This window comes from Penaeus chinensis, chromosome 33, assembly GCF_019202785.1.
Source record: "Penaeus chinensis breed Huanghai No. 1 chromosome 33, ASM1920278v2, whole genome shotgun sequence".
NCBI lineage: Eukaryota > Metazoa > Arthropoda > Malacostraca > Decapoda > Penaeidae > Penaeus > Penaeus chinensis.
Genome location: NC_061851.1, coordinates 21,357,294 through 21,369,793, shown reverse-complemented (window position 1 = coordinate 21,369,793; position 12,500 = coordinate 21,357,294). Strand labels below are relative to the sequence as shown.

General features: G+C 40.2%; 1 protein-coding gene across 1 annotated transcript in view; it reads left to right on the top strand.

Annotated features, from left to right (window-relative positions):
• Nucleotides 1-12,500, top strand: part of LOC125043256 — a 36,164-nt gene that overhangs the window by 13,264 nt on the left and 10,400 nt on the right. The window lies entirely within an intron of this gene.

The following is a 12,500-nucleotide window of genomic DNA, read 5'->3' as shown; positions in this document are numbered from 1 at the left end:
TCCTCTCGGTTGTGATCTCTATCTCTGTCTCTCTCTCTCTCTCTCTCTCTCTCTCTCTCTCTCTCTCTCTCTCTCTCTCTCTCTCTCTCTCTCTCTCTCTCTCTCTCTCTCTCTCTTTCGCTCTCGCTCTCACTCTCACTCTTACTCTCACTCTCATTCTCACTCTCACTCTCTCACTCTCCCTGTCACTCTCCCCCTCCGTCTCTCTCGATCTCTGCCTTACCCCTCTCTCTCTTCGTCTTCCTCTTTTCTCCATCTCTTACCCTCACTCCCTCTCTCTTTCCCTCTCTTCCTCCTTTTCTATATCTCCCTGTCCCTCAATTTCTTACTCTCCCTGTCTCCCCTCCCCAGCACTTGCCAACAGAAATTAAAGGGCAGGTGGAATGTTGATTGAATTTTCGAAACGCAGGTACGAAGTCGGCGGAGTCAGGTGTCAGGAAAAGGACAGGTGGAGTAGGAAGGAGCTGGGAGCGGAGTGCGGGAGTTTCACCGGCCAGATGACGATTATGCGAAGTGCCTTTTCCTGAGACAATTAACCTTCCTGTGACTGCCGCTTTGTGTTTGGGGGGAAGGGGGTGGAGGTGGGGGTGGAAGGGAGGAAGGGAGGGGGAAGAGGAGGAGGAGAAGAGGAGGGGAGGGGAGGGGGAAAGGGAGAGAGGTAGGAGGAAGGGAGGAGGGGAAGAGGCGAAGAGGGGAGGAAGGGGAGAGAAGGAGAGTGGGGAAAAAAGGGAGGAGGGAAGGATATATAACTGATATATGAGGGAGGAGGGAAGGATGGAGAGTAAGGGGAGGAGGAGTAGGAAGAGGCGGAGGAGAAGGAGGAGGAGAGGAATCCGGAAAGGAAAAAAAGAGAACTCTTTGAAAAAAGAAGAATGATGAGACTGAACAGATTATGAGGGAAGGAAGTAGGAAGAGCCAAAGAGGTAAAACAAGGAATGAAAGGGACTGAAAGGAGGTGGTGAAAGGACTACGAGGAAGCGAGTCAAAGGAAGTGAAAAAAGACAGAGGAACTTCAAGTGAACGAATAGGCAAGGGAGACCGGGGAGGAATGGGACGAGGGAGAATCAAGTTAAAAAAGACACGGAAGGAAATGAGAGGAAAGAGACAATGGAAAATGAAAGTTAAGAAATGGAACAGAAGGAAATTTTAGGGAAAATGGGAATCAGAAGTAAGATTAATAGGGTAATGGGGGAATAAATGAGAAGAGAGGCAATGGAATTCAAAAAGAATTACACAGAGTAGAAGGGAGAAGGAGATGAAGAGGAAGATGGAGTAGAGAAAGAAAGGGAATGAAAAAAAAAAATAACATTAGCCACTTGTGAAGGAGTAGTTGGAAACGGATAAAGTAAAATGGTAAAAAAAAAAAAAAAAATAGATGGAAAGAGCAGAAGTAGAGTTAAAGAAAGCGCCATACGAGACGGAGGAAAATGAGCAGCAAGAAAATAAGAAAGACAAAGAAGAGGGGGGGGGGAGAAGATCAAATAATAGAAAGAGCAGAGAGAACAGGACTAAGACGAAGGAGAAAGGCGAGAGTACGAGAAGCAAGAGAAGGAAGAAGGAGAGAGGGACGAGTGGGGAAATGAAGAACACTCCGACAGAAAGAAGTTACGAGGTAGAACGAATGACAAGATCAGAGGCGATAATAGACAAAAAAAAAAAATGAAGGAGGAAGAAAAGATCAGTTGAGGAAGAAGAAGGAACAGTAGAAAGGTTAAGAGAGGAGAAAGGAGAAGAGAAGAAGGACTCTGACACCTGACCTTTTAAAAGCGAAGGTCGGTTCATCAAAAGGAGTCATGATGAGTTTTAGATCAGCCTTTGCAAGAGGTGACAGAAAGGATCACGGGATAACTACGTAGAAACAGAAAAGAAGAATGACTGAAGGTAAAAGTACATACCTTGACCGAGAGATAGAAAGGGAGAATGAGGAGAATAAATAAAAGAAATGGGAGGGAAAATTCACTGGAAAAAGAGAGAGCCTTCAAAGTAATATTATCGTCACGATCTGACCAGCATTCAGATGACTCTCGTGCTCGTTTCGTTACAAATGCTAACTTCATGTCCGCAGAGGCTAAAAAGAAACACGATAAAAGGAGAGAAAAAATCGGAAATAAGAAAAAAAAAGTCTGCGTCACACATTAGATGTTATTCCTTGGTCGTTTGGGATCACACAGCCTCACCTGCAGAGTCAGTGGTGCGCGGTGAGATGCGAGGGAGCCGACGGGATGCTGGCCAAGCCCCTCTTAACTTAAAAAGAGAGAAAAAAAAAAATGCGCATTGTGCCTCAAACAAAGAAGTCGATTAAACAGACGAGGGACTTTTTCATGTCCTCGCCCCATTGGCTACGTCTGGTAACTCCACTTCTTCCTTTTCCTGTTTTTCGAACATTAAGTTTGTCATTTCTTAACTCTCTCTCTCTCTCTCTCTCTCTCTCTCTCTCTCTCTCTCTCTCTCTCTCTCTCTCTCTCTCTCTCTCTCTCGCTCTCTTCTCTCTCTCTCTCTCTCTCTCTCTCTCTCTCTCTCTCTCTCTCTCTCTCTCTCTCTCTCTCTCTCTCTCTCTCTCTCTCTCTCGCTCTCTTATCTCTCTCTCTCTCTCTCTCTCTCTCTCTCTCTCTCTCTCTCTCTCTCTCTCTCTCTCTCTCTCTCTCTCTCTCTCTCTCTCTCTCTCTCTTTCTCTCTCTCTCTCTCTCTCTCTCTCTCTCGCTCTCTCAAATTTATATACTCCCAAGGCACATTTTCACATGCCTGTCATTCCTGGAATTCGTTAAAATAATAAAAGTTGGGTTAAGTACGGCTCGTCTGCCTTCTCCCTGTCACGTTTTATTTCGCAGGCACGTCACGCCGTGTTGTTCATGCTTGCTTATTTAGGCCAAAAACACCTACACTCGACTGTCTAACGTAATGCTGATACGGGATGAAACATTATGTTTTAATATCCAGAGGCAGAGGCAAAAGTACTGGCACTTTTACACGTATACAGAGAGCTGACTCTTGTCCTTTTTAGATAAGGGAAGACATTAAACAGAAAAAAATATAACATTTTTAAAATACAAGAGAGAGAAAAAATATATATACACATTGACAACGCCAAAACCACGCATCGCCAGAGGAAACCATGAACCACCCTGAGGGCCGAGTGTTACACCCATTATTTCTCACAGAAGTCAGAGCCGGAGGCATCACTTTCCTCGGTCCCCTAAATGCGCAATGAAGCTTCGGTTCAGCGAGCCTGCTGGCTGCGTCACGGAGCCTTTGGTATTATGCAATATATTCTGCTTTAACTTTTTTCTTCTCGCCGAGGGAAAAGGCATGAGAAGTTATGGAAGTAAATGAAGAACGAGAGAATAAACGTTTAGAGAGAAAAATTGCAAGACTGCAAGGAAAAGTGTATAAGGCAGGCATAAGACACAGGACAGGGAGAGGGGTCGAACAGGATCTGTAAGTCTAGTGACCTATGACTCGGGCGGGGAATGATGTAGGCCACAACGCAAGCAGTGTTAATATCGGGAGTTAATATCAATTACTGCCGAAGAAGTCTGACCTCGTTGTGATTGCGTGAGTGAGCAGTGCTCTGTCCTGGCAGGGCGATGCGCCAGGAGCCAGGGTGACTTGACAATAGAAGAGGCAAAGCTACGCACAACCGAACTCGAGGGCGTTTTCTTGGCCTAAGGTGGGCGGTGTGTGACCTGAGATGTGGGTGGTGTTACGTGACCTGGATTCAGGCGGTGAGTGTGCAGTCATGCGCCTCGCCGATTACCCCCATTACCCCGGTAAACGTTTCCAATCACTTTCGAGTTTGATATTGTCTCTTGATACAGCCCGAGCGCGCACAGTGCTGTTTGCTAATTCAATTTGTAGAAATTGGCGCAGGAAAAAAAGTTTAGAGAAAGCTCTGATTATTGGATCACTTGGGACTAATTATAGTAGGGAAACTGTTATTAAGGCGTACAAAGCTTCGTAATACGTTAGTTTAATATCATGATTTGACGGAATTGCATTGCATCATTTATTGCGATTACGTTAAACGACAAGGCAAGTATTTTATATGTACATAAGTATATAGATACAAATGTTCACAATTACAAATACTCACCTATACGCACAAGCAATTATATTTCATCACAGGTTCATGGAATGTGACCGCATAACTCTATCCAGATCTTTGATTGGCACTTCAAATAACGGCCAGAAATATTGGCGCGAATGACCCACCCACTTCACTGCGTCCTGAGTGTATATGCGTGCGCAAAACATAGATTTTCCGATGTAAAGACCACGTGGCTGCACCTGGCTGGGGTGAGCTGGACCGTGGCGACACCTGGCGCTGTATGGGGAACAACCTACCTTCCCCCCCTTTTCCTCCTTTCCCTTCCAATAATTTCAAACGGTCTTATTACCACCGTCTCATCTCGTAACTTGTGGTCTTTAATAAAAAAAAAAAATCTTTCTTTCTCCCAGTGATGCCCGTAGTAGTGCCACCATGCAGCTCTTTAGGATTGCTTAATTGCCATTCTCCTTTGCCGCCCTTCGCTCCCTTGTCCTTCTTCCTCCATATTCTGCTCGCTTTTCCTACATGCCAACAGGATTTCCGGGCACGTGTCCGCGCTTGACAATTATCTGGCCGAAGCCTCTTTGTCAGCCGGCTGGGTCGGGAATGGAGCTGCGTGTGCCGTTTAATCATTCTAACTTGGCGGTTCTGTTTTTTGCTCACTTCTGTTGTTCTCTTGCTAATACTGTCTTATACTACATGTTTCATTTAATCTAACGAGTTCATGTTTAGTGTTGTCAGTACGATATCTGTTCTTCATACGACCCGCACTGCTACTAACCTAGCGACATTTAGACACCCAAGTTGCGCGTCGCTAATCATTACCACGTCAATTCACTGATATTAAGGTTATTGCGATTAGATGTTAGTTCACCGGGTGACAAGATCTACCGTCTGAGAAGTTGATTAAGTCTTACTCCTTTTTACTATGCCATAGATTCATAATATTACCTGTAGCGTCTACCTTTAAATTTATGACACGATTAATACTCTTCCACAAAGATAGACGAAATAACCAACAATTTTAACGTACTTATTGGCTATTTCAACACTTCCTTTTCGACACTAACTGAAATCACAACTATAAATACATTACATGGTCACGTGAGCGACAACACAGTCTTCTTCACGGCATAAGGAGAAATGTCACGCCAATTATGACTAGCATGCTGTAACGTAGGGTGAATTAGCGGGCATAGAAAGACCAGCTGTAGTGTCTCCACGCGGCAATACGGTTAATGAACATCATATTGATGTTTGGATATACTTGATAAAGGATGGCGTGATTTTTTTTTATTGGATGGAGTGTTTAAAGAGGTTTGCCAAGTGTAGAACATATTAATATCTCAGAAGAGTGTAGTGTGTCTAAAACAAAGCATCTTACTGACTCAAGCGATTACTTCTATAAACGAATCATATATTTTATCCGTAACTCAGATTTTCCCGCACTTATATGTTAGATAAACGTATTCGAATAAATTTTATAGGACCGGAAACCATCTCGCATTAGAAATAAAAAGCCTCCGTCTATTCATACCTCGCTTGTAAAATAACGTGACAGGAGCAAAAAGCAGACACAATGGCCGCCTCCATCCCGGGCTGTGCTGTGCCGCTCGATCTGGCCGGCGGTACAAGCAACAATGACGATTAAATAAGTTTAAGTATCGCTGGTGATATAAATAATAAGAGAACAAGAAAGAGAACATTATATTGCTTTTAACTTTTTTAACTTGTTATAAGCTTCCCTCCCGCTTTGGGCTATTATAGTCGCACATAACACACAACGCTGTCTTATTATCATATCACTGTGATGATAAAGAGGCGGCTGAAGGGGATGAAAGTGAACTGCTGTGGTGGCGATGGGCGACGGTTCGAAAATGACTAATGGTTGAACTTAAGATTTAACTAAGAGTGGTGAGTGTTGAAATCGGTGGTGAAGTTCATTTGTATGGTGATGAGGTATAAAGAGGTGACAATGAGACAAAGGAAAATAAGAGGAACAAAAGAATAAAGAGGTTGATGTACCCTTGAATCCTGTTATCAAACGTTCGCATGCTTTTGTGACAAAAGACTTTGTTACAATGTAATGCAGCGTTAGATATTAATACCAGCATACACACAATGCTCCAGCAACACCTGTTGTCCTTTAAAGAATCAAATTAATAATTTAACGTTAATATATATCTATTCACCATCAACAAGCTGCTCTACCTTCGGTTTCTAAAGCACCATCATACATCATTCACCATAATGGATCATTGTTCAGGTAGTCCGGTTGCGGAAAGGCCGGCCCCTAGTATTTCCCTTTCCCCATAACACGGCACCGGACGAGAATTACCGTAGCCGTTCGTCCCCAGCACAGTGTGACCTTCGACAGTCACGTGGGCCTTTGTTATCATCGGAATAAACACAACTATAATACTTGCTGTATTGCCGACCAAAGGGAAAATACCTTGTTATTGTTTTTACTTTTTTTCTTCCTCTTCTGTCGTACCAGTATCGTGTGCACACATATTTTTGGTATATAAATATTAAAGAAAATGAGGGCAACTATGGGATAAAAACCGTTAATGTTGTGTTTTCTAATTTATAAGATACAGAGTAGGCTTATCGCAAACTGATGCTGGCATTTTTTCTCACATACATTTAATTGAGATCAATTATATCTTATCTACGTACGGAAAGATATATGAGCCAGCGGGAAGCCATTTTCTCTCTTTTTAGTTAATTAAACTTAACCCAAAGTGGGAGTGTCTGTGTCAACCAATTTGTTATCTAGTGGGCGTGGGTGAAAGAAAAGAGTTTTGGGTGGATTCACTGCCATGAGAGAGGAGAGAGAGAGAGAGAGAGAGAGAGTTGGATCAATGTTATTATAAGCTTCCCTCCGGCTTTGGGCTATTACAGTCGCACATAACATACAGTGCTGTCTGATTATCTTATCACTCTACTTAACTACTTCCTGTTATTTGTTAATTGTAAGCTTTGTACTTGCCGAATTTATTCAACTTACTGTAAATGCATGTGCAGTATGGCTTGGATTAATTCAGCAAATAAGATCAAAATACGTGTGTTTTATAAGAATATCCAATTTGAATATCTAAAAGCATTTGTTAAAGTTCAGTGCAAACATTATATGCCGAAGGCATATAATTATGATGAAATAAAAGTGGGAATGAAACATGTTTATGAACAAAATGATCCCAAAATTTATTTTCAGTGCAGCAAAATCTAATAAGTGGATATACGCTGGAAATCAGAAATCATGATAATAAAAAGCTCAACACTGAAATCCAAAATCAAAATTGACGGTAGGAAATCTGACTGAAACCCCCACCGTATAGTGCAGTGACTTTTCAAATATAACTTATGCTTTGCTTCTTCTCAAAAAAAAAAAAAAAAAAAAAAAAAAAAGCTATGTATCTGATTTTCCTTTTTATCACGAAAAATACCACATAGGTGTAGGAGTGTAGGTTAGGAAGCCACAGGATGACTCATCAGGACCAAATGTGGAGCAACGGCGCGGCGAATATTTTACCTTCAACATGCCGGATTCTGATAAGGTGTCTCCTCTCTCCAGTTTTGCTTCGCACACACACACACAAACACACACACACACACACACACACACACACACACACACACACACACACACACACATATATATATATATATATATATATATATATATATATATATAGTGAATACTGTATTGGTGTACTTTGTTTTATATTCTAATACCTGTGATATCACTTCGTACATGTTAAATCTACTAGAAGATTTACTGTATAACCTATAGCCAGGTGTATCGCTAGTCAGTTGATCCTTTTTAACTTTTGTTTTACCAGCCGGCCTTTATTTTCTAAACCTTTTTCATCATGTTGCGTTTTTTCAACAGGACCGATATTTTTTGCGTTATCATTGCCCTTCTTATAGTCAACTGCACAAAAAAATACCTTTTTTTCGGACACAAAAATGTGTGACCTTACTCTATTCACGCCTCCTGTCGCGTCGAAGTTGTCATTGTTTCAGAGCTGTAACCGACCGCGGAATCGCATGTGAGGTCGCATTATTGGGTTTAACAAATGCGGTGTCCGTAGGGACTTCGCTACGGAACAGAACACTAATGTTCCGATCGGTAAGACGGAGATCCTGTTGAAAATCCATTATTTACGATTCATTAAAAGGTCCTAGGTACATTAGTGAAGTGTAAGGAAAAGGCAGGTGCGTTTAGCGGGTCCACTAATTTGCACTCAAAATACCTTCTGACAGGAACAATGGCGTATTGTCTGTTTTCGGTCGTTGACTTGTTCCTGTTTAGTAACTGATCCCCCTCCCCCCCCGTATTGTATTTTCATATACTGTTGCTGCTGTCCGTGTAACATTATTCCAAACTCTAATAGAACGTAAAATTGACAGAGGAATGAGTAGACGTTACTGATTCTAAGAGCAATATACAGTTAGCAATTGAGTCTTATAACAAACAAAAATTGGGGCATTCGCATGTTTGCCAATGTGTAGATTTCTCAAGATATAAGCTTATACCTCACATTTCAACACACATGACACAACCCTCATGATTCAGAGAGTTAAGGGTCAGTAGAAAGCAGAATGTACACTGTAATTCTGACCAACTCGGGATTTTCACGTGAACGAGGGTTATTCCCCTACGCCCGGAGTGCTGGAAAGAGAAAGAAAATATTATCAAGAAATGTTCAAGTGTTGAAATGTATATGTTTATATATACATATATAAATATAAACGTCTGTGCCTATATATACATATACATATATATGTATATGAATGTATGTGTGTATACACCTATACACATATACACATGTACATACATATATAAATGTATTTGTGTATGTATATATACATGTATATATACATATATGTACACACACACACACACACACACACACACACACACACACACACACACACACACACACACATATATATATATATATATATATATATATATATATAATGTGTGTATGTGTGCATGTATATAGAAATACATATAGATTAGTGAATATATATATGAATATATGAATACATATATACACACACACACACATATATATATAAATATATACATGTATATATATATATGTATATACATACACACATGTATGCATGTATGTATGTATATGTATAATTTATATATATATATATGGGTCTGTGTGTGTGTGTGTGTGTTTGTGTGTGTGTGTGTGTGTGTGTGTGTGTGTGTGTGTGTGTGTGTGTGTGTGTGTGTGTGTGTGTACGTACGTGTGTGTGTAACATAAAAGCACAGTGTATAATCAGAACTTTCATCTGTATGCTGAAAGTGAAGGTGCTGTACTTATATTAAGGATGTTAATAATATAGAAACAATGATGCATTTGCATAATAACACCACCTAGGCTGATAAACAAGGGCCTAAATAAGTCCCTATTTAGATTATATGTCTCATTAAATCGACTATATTTTACTGCAATCGCCGCATCACCCCCCCCCCCCCACACACACACACACACACATCTATTCATATATATGTATATATATATATTTATATAGTATATGCATGTGTATATATATACATATATATGTATATATATACATATTATATATATATATATATATAAATATGCATGTATGTATGTATGTATGTATGAATGTATGTACACACATATATAGACATATTCATATATATATATATATATATATATATATATATATATATATATATATATAGGTGTGTGTGTGTGTGTGTGTGTGTGTATTTATATGTGTTTTATATTTATTGGCATTTTTGTTTGTATGTATACGCGTATACTCATGCGTGTGATTGGATATGTAATCAACATCAACACAGGCTTCCTTCATGCTCCCGCACACGGCAGTGCTGTTCACGGCACAACAACGACAGCAAGTGAAATGGCAGAACACGAACTCGCCAGGCCTGGCACAGGGGTCAGGTACTCAGTGGTTCTAGCGGCTAACGGTGACGTTTGCCAGACTGTCATATCAGGCTTGTACAGTACGTTGAAGGGGTGGTATAGGGTTTTACTATACGGCAATACGACCAAATAAAACTATTTTTAAGACGTTGAGATTCCTGTAAAGAGATCTGTGGACGATTTTTTTTTTTTTTTTTTTTTTTTTTTATGTTTTGCCTCGCTAAAATATTCAGTTCATAATATCAGACACTCATCTCAAACCTTTAACTTGTTGATGTCTAAGTTGCTCTTCCATAAAGATAAGCGTCTCTAATAGCTCTAAGGTCTCAGCCTTTGATCATTAGGCTTAAAAAAAAGATTCCTGACGCATACTTGAATCTCTGGTCTCGTGTGTGTGTGTGTGTGTGTGTGTGTGTGTGTGTGTGTGTGTGTGTGCGCGTGTGCGTGTGCGCGCACGCGTTATGTTGCATAGATTAAGCTGGTCTGTGTTGACATTCCTGACTGAATCGAACGAGAACAAATTTAGGCCAACGTTGTCCGCAGTGATAACTTTTTTTTTTTAATTATTAGATTAGAGTAATTGGCATGCTGACTTCTCTGTCCAGTATATCAGTATATCAAAATAGTTTTATGGCACAAGATAGATTATCTGTTTGGGAAGTGAAAGCTTCATTTTGAGGGCGGTTGCGTTAGAAGCCTTCAGATGAACGAGGCTGAAGATAAATAGATGCCATTTAGTGTTGTATGAATAGAGCCCATTAAGAGGGGTTTGTGTGGCGAGTCTACTCATTACGAAGCTGATATTTACCTGCTTTCCTCCCATGAATATATGCGCACGGACGGAAAACATGCATATATATATACATATATATATGTATATGTATATATATGTTTGTCTGAATATTCAAACATATACATATATATGTATCTATATAATAAGGAATAGATAAAACAAATGAATGTGTGTGCTATGTATAACATATACATACATATACATATATACAGACACATTTATGTATATAAATATATGCATATATATATATATATATATATATATATATATGTGTGTGTGTGTGTGTGTGGGTGCGTGCGTGCCTATCCGATTTTGTTTAAGTGTATGTAGAGTATATGTATACATGTAGATGTTATGTTATTGATTCATAAAAATACGCTATTTGTATCAGCGTAAAGATTCACTTACGAATGCATCCTGTTTTAATCATTAATATGAATACTTACATTCATCAAGTTTCCATTTGAAAGCATAATACACACAAAAAACACACAAAAAAAGATTACTGTGGATAAACTAGCGAACTAGATTATTTAACGGAACATCCAACAAACAGTTAGTCCTGACACAAATTGCTGGTCATGGTAGTCAAACTCTCTGTTTCATGTGTGGATGTTGCAGAGATGGATATTGTTTATGATCATGTCAGTATGAATGGAATAACATTGGTGGTCGTGGGAAATTCTTAAAATGATGTCACCAAATGATACCCGCTTTTTTTTTTTTTTTTTTTTTTTTTAACGAGTGATCGTAATGTTCCTGTATTGTTTTTTTGTTGTCACAGTGTATGTCCTGATATGCTCCTATGAATATGATAAATATTAATTTCATATGAAAATTTAATCGATGAGTATAGACTCTCTCTCTCTCTCTCTCTCTCTCTCTCTCTCTCTCTCTCTATCTCTCTCTCTCTCTCTCTCTCTCTCTCTCTCTCTCTCTCTCTCTCTCTCTCTCTCTCTCTCTCTCTCTCTCTCTCTCTCTCTCTCTCTCTCTCTCTCTCTCTCTCTCTCTCTCTCTCTCTCTCTCTCTCTCTCTCTCCTTACATAAACGCACATATTGTTTATGCATGATTATGTATCCGGTATGCGTGTGTCGCAGCTGAGAGCTTAGAGTCAAAGCTTAACAATCCCACAGTAACAACAGAGGTGTAAGCGGCACAGCTGTTAGACTTCTGTGACATGTGTTATCTGTCACCACTGATCTGACAGCATGACTTTAATGTGTCGCATCTCATGTCCTGTCTGCTGTGCTAAATGCTAAATGCTCCGAGTTTTCTCTCTCTTTCTTACTCTACTCTCTTTCTTTCTGTCTTTGTCCCTTCCTCTCTCCATCCTTCTCTCCTTCTCTCCATCTCTCGGTATCTCCTCTTCCTTTCCTCCTCTCTCTCCGACCATCACTTCCTCTCTCCCACAAGTCTAATTCTAACTACATTACGTAATTCGGGAGAGACGTCAAAACATGCGAATGTAATGCAACAGAACAGTTACTCGTGTTCCGCCACACGTTGTTCTCATGCTCCGACTTTTACGTGTGGTGGCTCGGCCGTACTCATTCAGAGCGTGCGAGCGTCTCCCTCTGGCATCTGGCGTCCTCGGCAGTCGCACGGAAGGAAGGCTGTGGGTCTCGCGGCTGAGATATACGTTTCATCTGCTTAACTTATGTTCTTGGGTTTTATTCATTTATATGGGGTATAGACTTGTGTCTGAATTTTGATCGA